General features: G+C 35.3%; 1 pseudogene; it reads left to right on the top strand.

Annotated features, from left to right (window-relative positions):
- The first annotated feature begins 2,029 nt into the window (after positions 1 to 2,029).
- On the top strand, positions 2,030 to 3,855 carry LOC127421626 (ABC-type oligopeptide transporter ABCB9-like; annotated as a pseudogene).
- Positions 3,856 to 6,928: the final 3,073 nt, after the last annotated feature.

Raw genomic sequence — 6,928 nt, forward strand, 5'->3', positions numbered from 1 at the left:
TCTATACAACACAATCTGTTCAGTTGTGAAACTTGTTGTAATGACAATGTCATGATTCATCTTTCTTGACCTCAATGTGCTCCACTTGGTGAAGTCAGTGCACATTCATGTTGTCACTCAAATGTACCAGACACTAATAAATACAACTGTGAACAAAACAATACAATATATCATACAACAATGACTAAAATACATGATTGGCCTCTTTTAACCTATGTATAAATTTAACTTTAAAGGCAAATATGAGCTATGAACATTTGCCATACAGGACATTGTGCTTGTTAGGTTTAGTTACTGGACTGATAATCACATAAAGTTCCCTTGGGTTTCCTGCAGTGCATGGGGGAAATTTGGAGGGTGTTTACCTTTCTGGCTACATCAACTAAAATGTGGCAATGGCATTCATAGGTCAAGTCCTTTTAGATTGGTAAGTCCCTTGTTTATGTTGTTTATGGATTTGACTGATAAAGAGCGCCCCCAATAGACTATTACACACACAACACTCTATCTTACTAAACGCAAAGTGTTTGCATCAATAGTTGTTGTCCTTTTATGGCCAAATTTCCTTTATATTCTTTGTTTTATTAACTTTATGTATATGGTAATGGAGTTGTCCAAAAATATTTGCTACATTCAAACATGACCCTTTCATTAATCATTTAAAAATGCTTCACACATTGTGTCCTGATATCACAAACCTAATCCTTCCATGCTCACATGGCAACATCTTACGAATCACCTACCAAATCAAAATGATTCAGCAAACCATAAAGTGCCAAAAATCTGCCATTTTACCCGACTAGCATTGGGACAGACATTGGCGCCATCTTGTGAACAAATTAACAGATTTTTAATAAGATATCAGTGTTTTTTTAAATAATAACAATAATAACAATAATAATAATAATAATATATACGTGTGTGTGTGTGTGTGTGTGTGTATATATATATATACATATATATATATATATATATATATATATATATATATATATATATATATATATATATATATATATATATATATATATATATATATATATATATAAACTATTGAAGGCCATAAATTGCTACATAAACATTGTGTAATATATTTACAGATGTTTCTTTTTTATTGTTATCAGTTTCCATGATTCTCGTATTCCATTCCTCAAATTGTTAATTTGACCTCAATTTCGCAGCACAAGTGGTGTGAGGTCTGAATTGTCTAATGGTTTGTATTTGTGGTTTATGAGAGTTACAAACAAAGTGATGTGGTTTTGTTTAAGCCACCATATGTTAACTAAAGCTCTGCCTGTGGTGTTTGGTGTAGGACAAGCACGTGGCAGTGGTTTCCCTGTTCTGCTATTTGATCTCCCAAAACTTCAGAGGAAACATTTGAAATGTGCAGTGTTGCCTTTCTGTCCAGCTTTCCATTCATCCACCTTGCTGTGAATGCAGAGGACAAAGTAGCATTATACAAAAGAAAATAAATTATGAAACATGCAAAATAATATTCAGTATTTTAAATAATCCAGTAAGTACTGCAACAAAAAGGAGCACCAGAGTTTGGTGTACAAAGGCAATCAAATATAATGCATTAAAACTGGCCTGTATCTGTGAGGTATAGTCACTTGAAATCACAGGGCCTGGTACAAAATGTAGGTGGCATCACCCGCTATCCTGAGCCCAAATAAATGCCAGACATACCATGGTGGTCCCCCTTATCCCAGGACCTGGGACAACATTTCCTGGTTGTCATCCCTGTTGACAGTCAGAAAGTGTCCCTCAAAACACATTTGGGACATGCTAAAAACATGGACATTGTGGTAGTGTAAAATAGTAATATACAAATTTAGTAATAAATAAATAAATAAAAATATAAAATGAGAGCCAAGATTCTCTGTGCAGCAACCTTCAAAATCTTATTGTAAATGTTGGGACTAATACAAAAAAATGTCAGGGTTTTCTTTGGGAAAATTTCCAAATCTCATTGTTAAAATATACTGTATATCTATTAAAGCAATATCATATGAGCAAGAGTGCTATTATGGCCATATATAAGTACATCTCATGGCATGAGGTCATATACATCTGGGATGGCATGAGTGTGAGTAAATGATGAGAGAATTTTTGATTTTGGGTGAATTATCCCTTTTACTCTCGTCCTACTCAGCTGTTGTGTGGTAGAAATCCAATGGTAAGGTGTTTGAGTACCTAGAACGAAAGTCTGAAGTCAGTACTGATGGCACCCTGCAGCCCAATGTTCTAAAGAGACACGTCAACTTTACGTGGACCTCACCTTCTCCTATCCCAGAACACCCTATCACAATGTGTTAAAGGTACAGATCTTAGACTGAGGGACACTAACTTCATCTCTCTTAATTTTTGTAAATATTGACAAGCCTCTCAGACAATTCACATACATCTCAAATTGTAATAAATAAGGTAACTGTATTATGTGAAATATACTGTGTACACATAGTAATATACATTAGCATCTTCACATCAGGAAGGACCAAAATTCTAACATGAAATGAAATAAGTTACTGAATTTACTTTTACTTCTGTTTTCAGAACTTCTTTCTGGAGTTGAAGCTGGGTTAGATGACTGCTCTGGTGGGAATGTCAGGTGGGGGTAGAGCACCTGTGTGAGTCTGCTGGAGAGATTCTATCAGCCTAAACCACTACAGAACTATCAGCACAACTACTTACACAGCAAGGTGACTACATTTATAACATATTATAGACAAATAGACAGAAGAACCAAATACTTCCAAGCAGGACTGTACAAAATAGCCTTTGAATAATATCTGTTACAGATAGCAATAGTGGGTCAGGAGCCTGTCCTATTCTCTGGTACCATATGGGACAATATCACCTATGGTCTGCTGGGCTGTTCAATGGAGAGAGTAAAGGAAGCTGCCAGTAAAGCCAATGCCCATGCCTTCATCAGCAAACTGGAAAATGGCTAGGTAAACTGCTTTTATCTTCTCTGAAAATTCAGGTAAGTCTAAGCTGGTCTTTTGCATGGATTTATAAAAAAAAAAAACATTTTAACATTACTGATATTTAATTTTTTTCTCCATATATTATAGAAGGGAAGCATCTAGATTTAAGCATGTAAAGTCAAAGAAAAAAATCCCATGAGTCCAATTCAACAAGTACACACACATTCACCAAATCCTGTTTCATGTGTCAGATGTGAGAGAGCGTGGTAATCTGCTGTCACAAGGTGAGAAACAGCGTATTGCCATTGCCAGAGCTCTGATCAGACAACCTCAGGTCCTCATACTGGATGAAGTGACCAGCTCCCTGGACACTGAAAGTGAACAAATGGTAAAATAAGGCTATTCGTATACATACAGGCATGAATCTGTACATATGTACATGTGCCTTCAGACTTTAAGTGTAACTATCTAAATATTTCTAACAAAATATATAATTTTTTCCACAGGTTCAGCAAGCCCTGGCCAGTTGCCCCACCCAGACTCTGCTTGTGATTGCTCATAGGCTGAAGACCATTGAGAACGCGGATCAGATAGTTTTGATTGACAGGTTGTGGAGCAGGGCACTCATGAAGAACTAATGGATAGGAAGAGAAATTACTATAAACTGAGAGAGAGGCTCTTTAATGATGATAACACAGTCACGATGAAAGTCTAAAAGTCTGTGCCAAAATGTTGTACTAGTGCATAATAAGCAAACAATTTTTGTAAATACTTTACACAATAAATTTCTTAGAGATCTGTGTTTAGACCGGTACACCTGTACATAAAAATAACCCTAGTGATGATAATCAGACAAAATCAACAAAAAGTTCAAAACGATTGTGTAAAAATGTGATTGCTGAATTCTGAATTGTGCAAAGTTGTAATAAATGATTGTAAATAAATATCAGGATCACTGATATTCTGTTTAACCTGCTTGTGTCAGATTTTACTATGTGTGCTTTTCCAAACTAACACAGTAAGATTTCATATTTTAGTGTGATGACCAGGGTTCAGTTCCCCTGAAAAACCTGAAAATATCAAGGAATTTAAAACAATGAATTCCAGGTCTGGAAAAGTCATGAAAACCTTAAATAGTCATCTTAAATAGTGAACATAAATATTTCTGGTAATACTTAGCTCTAAAACATTTCATTGGCGATAAATTGCTCTTTGTGAGTGCAAACTCTAGAAATGATCTTATTAAATCCTCATCCATTAATCACAAATGATATAGCAAGTCATGGAAATGTACTGCTCAAAAGGGTCAATTCAGGTTTCGCTTTCAAGTAAAAAGAAGATATGTTTTACCCTTGTTTTGGGGCTTTTATAGACTGTCCCATGCCTTAAAAAGAGAAATGATTAGGTATAATGTTGCAAAACACAATCAATCTCAACATGGAATGGCAGTGTGCACTGTTATGTAGTGGGTTGTTATGAATCTGTAACACAGAAATGTTGTGGCTTAGAGTTATTGCAGAATGCATCTTAGCATGCTAGCATTTTCAGTGGTGCACAATTGGTAAAGAGAAACCATGTGACTTTTTTTAAATGTCCAAGTTGCCGGTCATGTTAATTTGGCACTTTATTTGGTTAACTCATTGTCAGTCATCTTGTCATCAGAAGTCTGATGATCTGCCAAGCCCCATTGATTGTGAAATGAATATTGCAGGACAACAATGCTCTCATGTTCCTGTTTTAGTTACCCTACTTTTACAGACAATATTATAAAATGTGTCAATGCAAAACACGCTCATTTAAATGAATACATGTAAATGTCATTTAATGATATTTATAAAGTGTTTGTAATAATAAAAAAATATTTATATAGTAATAATAATTGACTATTTACTAAAACATTTAATAATTCAAATTCTGAAGAACAGAAACCAGACTTAAGCTCTTTCTTTATTTGAAAAATCCTCACTCTTCTTTCATACTGACTTTATTTCATATTGTTTATCAAAACCAACAATGCTCCATAAATCTAAATTTTTTATGACCCTAAAGGAGTATTCCTGGTTCAATGCAAATTAAGCCCAATCGACAGCATTTGTGGCATATTGTAGATTACCCCAAAAATGTATTTCGACTAGTCCTTTTCTATAAAAAAAAAAATAAAATAAAAAAAACCTTTATAGTGATGCACTCACAATGGAAGTGAATGGGGCTAATTTTTTAAAAAGACAGAAATGTGAAGCTTATAATTTTATAAAAGTACTTAAAAAAAAAAATACTTGTTAAACTTGTGTATAATTTTAACTGTAAATTTATTTAAATCATTGTTTTTACGGTCGTTTTAGGGTTTGATGGTTTTTGGAGTTACGTTGTCAAGGCAACTAAGTTGTTAAATTGTATATACTGTAACTTTACACAGAAAAGGTTTGTAAGCAATTTTATCACACTAAAATCATGATTACACACATATTGTTTATGTTTTGATGCTATACTTTTAAAACAGTGAGCATTTTAACGTTTACAGACTGGACCCATTCACATCCACTGTGAGTGCTTCACTGTAAACTAGTTTGCTGGTTTAAGAAAAGGAGGGACAAGACAAAATAAATTTGTGTGGTAATCAACATTATGCCACAAATGCTGTTGATTGATTTATTGACTTGATTGAATTATTTGCTGCCCTCCCTGCTCTGTCCATGCATAGCTGCATAGATGGACGGAAAGTTTGCCAGAACAGAACCATACCGCCAACACCAACAGATTGCTTTAACTGTCTATAAGTAAAAGTATTAATTCAAGCATTTAAGTCAAGTATTCATTTGATGGAAGTGGTCCTGAATGAAATAGATTCAGACCAATTCGCTAATGAAAAATAGGTCATTTTGATGCACACAAATCATTTTTACCCATGGCTTTATGGCAGTATAAAGTTTGGGTTTGGGCTATGTAGCAACAATCAAACAAGCCAGCTCTGTTTTGCTGGCAAGTCCCTTTGTTGTTTTGCCTGGTTATATATTTGCATGTTTGGCTTGGTGCCTGATTGCACCTGATTCATGTCATGTTGTACCATCCAATGCCAGCGGAACCGATATGCCGAAGATCTAGTCTCCATTTTATAATGCTGTCAGCAGTCTACCAGCCTCAAAATGGTTGCCACCATTGGTGGCTGCATCTTATATACACATTATATACATTTTATATACATGTGCTTATATACCTGCATGGTATATATGCATTTCTATTTTGCTATACAGTGAAAGCATGTTGTTGCACAGTGGCCTAGATTGAAATTACATTGAGTAGCAGTTACAAAATATTATTCTTTCAGTAGATTTTGGTACCTAACAAGCTTTCAAGTGAAATGTTAAAGTTGAAATTGAAGCTATACTACCTTACAGCATAAAAATCAAGCAAAAGCAAAGATATCACCGTGTAACAAATGTTTTTTGTTTTTGGTTCCTGGGTAGAAAGTGTTATTTCCTATTGCTTATGCCTCAAAAGTATAGAAAATGGCTATTATTCCCCACAAACTTGGCTTTTGTGACCAGGACAGTGATATTTCGAAATAAACCTATTTTCCAGAACATTCCAGATAGATTCAGTGCTGAGTAAACTTGGAGTAACTTCTAGAACTTTCTAGACTTTCCAGTAATATAAATAATAGTATAAATACAGGGGTCTTAAGCCCACCAGTTCAGTTTAGTTCCAGCTGCCTAAGTGGATACATATCAAGACCTTGCTGGATGCCTTGAAGTATGATGAGTACGGCTGGAAGGTCATAGGAGACTTCAAAATGGTGGCATTCCTGATGGGTCTCAAAGGCGGTTTTACCAAGTTTCCCTGCTATCTTTGCATTTGGGACAGCAGGGACAACAAGGTGCACTACCACAGTGTGGGACTGGCCACAGTGGACCAAGTTCTCTGTGGGGAGGAACAATATCAAGTGGGAGCCACTGGTGGACCCCCGGAAGGTGCTGATGCCACCACTGCACATCAAATTG

The sequence above is a fragment of the Myxocyprinus asiaticus genome, chromosome 30, assembly GCF_019703515.2.
Source record: "Myxocyprinus asiaticus isolate MX2 ecotype Aquarium Trade chromosome 30, UBuf_Myxa_2, whole genome shotgun sequence".
Taxonomy (NCBI): Eukaryota; Metazoa; Chordata; class Actinopteri; order Cypriniformes; family Catostomidae; genus Myxocyprinus; species Myxocyprinus asiaticus.